The 2,647-nt window shown below is 42.0% G+C and overlaps 1 pseudogene; it reads right to left on the bottom strand.

The window, feature by feature from the left end:
* Positions 1–570: 570 nt before the first annotated feature.
* LOC136480847 (uncharacterized) lies at positions 571–2,189 on the bottom strand (annotated as a pseudogene).
* Between the last annotated feature and the right edge of the window lie 458 nt (positions 2,190–2,647).

The following is a 2,647-nucleotide window of genomic DNA, read 5'->3' as shown; positions in this document are numbered from 1 at the left end:
CTAGAATGACATGTTTTGATGCTTACAAGCTATGAAGCTTTTCCCAAGGTGGCTGCACCTGTGGACCATTAACCTTTTCCCACTAGCTCGATCTCTTCAAGGCCATATGTTGAATCCATATGCAGTATTGAATGTCTGCACTGAGTAGCATGCTGGCAACATAGATTCAGGTTTTATCCTCTCATGCCTCAAATAAGCAATAGCATGGCTACAAGGAACTCCAGTTAATTGCCACCTCCTGCAATCACATGTTTTTGAATTGATATATATTATGTGGTTGTAATCCCTCACCTTTACTTGGAACACTCCTTGATCAGAAGGTATAGCAGAACACATATTTGCCCACTCTGCATTCTTTGACAGCTTCTTTCTTATCTTTGGACAAAAGGTTCCTTCCATTTGATTTGCTAATTCTTTTTGTTTGTTGTAATATCTTATCATCAGCTGAGTCTTGATCATCTAAAAAATGCTAAGAATTGGAAGATCTCTTGCATCTAAGATGTAATTGTTGAACACCTCACAATTGTTGTTCAATAACATATTTAGGAAATTCTGAGAAAAAGCTCTAACCTAAGTATTGGGAGGCATCTTCTCAAGCCACTTGAAGGCAGCCTCATCCAATGCTTTCATTTTGTCCATGTTCATATTCCACTGCTGCACAGAAGATAACCTTGCACATGACCATAGTTGATTCTTTAGCACCTCACCCTTAAACTTCTCATGGAAATTTGAGTAAAGATGCCTGACACAGAACCTATGTTCTGAGTCAGGGAACACCTGCTGCACAGCTGGGATTAGGCCCTTTTGCTTATCAGTCATGATTGTCCATGGTTGGGTATTATCAATTTTCAGATCATCTTTCAGAGTCTGCAGAAACCACTTCCAAGATGCAAGAGATTCCACCTCAACAACTGCCAATGCTATTGGATATATACAATCATTTGGATCCATGCCCACAGCTGTTAGTGGCCGCCTCCATACTTGGTTTTGATGTGGCATCCATCTATGGAAATAATGGGCTTGCAACCAGCCATGAAACCCCGCTTACATGCATCTAGTGACATGTAGCATGTACTAAATCTCATCTCACAAATATTTAGATAAAATGTAGAGCCAGGGTTGCTTCTCCTCAATTCCTGTCCATAATCCCATAACAAGTTGTACTGGTTCACATCATCACCATGGATTGCTTTCATGATGAGCCTTCTAGCTCTTGCTAATTTACTCCTGGAAGGTGTCAAGTTGAGGTCTTTTTGCACTGTCCTACCAAAACTGTTGATGCTCATCTTATCATTTGCTCGAAATTAATCAATGTACTTAGTTGCAAGCCACTTGGAAGTGCATCTCTTCAACACCCACTCTTTATGGCAATTGTGACCCCCATAGTATATCTTCACTACAAATGATTTGACCCTGCTATCAAGTGAAGCGTAGAGGTTCCATGGGCAGCCAACAGCACAATTTGCCCTTAATCTCCTATGGTCATTCCTTGGCATATTAATTTCCACTCTGTTCCTCACACTGTATTATGTTATTGCCTCCCTCAGCTTCTCTACTATTGAGAACACAAGGCCAACAGAAAAACTTGGCTGGTTGACATCAGCCTCAGTCCAACATTTCATCCTAAGCTTGTCTTCTCCCTCACCATCTGAACCAGGAAGGTTTAACTCTTCATGTTCAGTGTCTTCATCATCAGGAACAGCTACCACAACTATCTCCACCTCCTTCCGCTAGCTTCCTCTTGCCTTTTTGTTACTTTTCCTCTGATCCATAGCACTGTACACTAAATCCTCATATAAATCTTCATCGCCTTCCAAAACCTCATTATGACTATGTATGAAGTCCTCATCTTCATATGTTGATTCAGATGTTCCCTGACCTCCACTCCACCCAACTACTCCTTTATCCATATCAGCATAAAACACAGACAACTTCTCACTAGATTTTGGGTTCTGATAATTAATCTTCCTTGGGCTCAAGACTTTAGGTAGTTCTGCCACTAGATTCAGCACTATGTCATCCCATGTATTGTCTTCAAATCCATCTTGATCAAGATAAACTATCAAAGTCTTGAACCTATCCACCATATTGGCCATCACAATAGTATCACGGTCAGATTCTATCAGCCTTAGTCCATCAGCTATTGTCTTCTGAGGCAACAACCAGTAAAACTTGAACCTTGGGCTCATCTCATACCCTAACTGCTTGACAAAATCCTCAAACCACAGCGTTGACCATGTCTCAGTCTGAATCCCATCAACCTAGTTCACTCTCTCATCCACATAGCTTTTTAGTCCACCAGACCGAACAAAGAACCCTCCATGGTGAAACTCAATACTGAACTCATCATTACCATTACCTACATTATGCGCAAAATTGAACCTTTGATCAGTAGAAGGGAAAACCTAGAAAAATTGCCCCAAATCAAGACTACAGTAGCAACTACAAAAGACATCCTATGAACCCATACACCAATAACCGCTGAACCCTACAATCTGCACAACGGAGGTCGACGATCAACTTACCGTACTCCGGCGTGGCATCCCCTTCTGCCGTAACTTAGCCATCATGGTTCACCGACTCGACGATGGAGTGGCCCACTGCCTAATCCTATCCGCTGCAGCCTCCACACGGTGGATCGCCGTCG

Source organism: Miscanthus floridulus, chromosome 9, assembly GCF_019320115.1.
Source record: "Miscanthus floridulus cultivar M001 chromosome 9, ASM1932011v1, whole genome shotgun sequence".
NCBI lineage: Eukaryota > Viridiplantae > Streptophyta > Magnoliopsida > Poales > Poaceae > Miscanthus > Miscanthus floridulus.
Note: the sequence above shows the minus strand (reverse complement) of the source record. Positions and strands in the feature narration are given on the sequence as shown.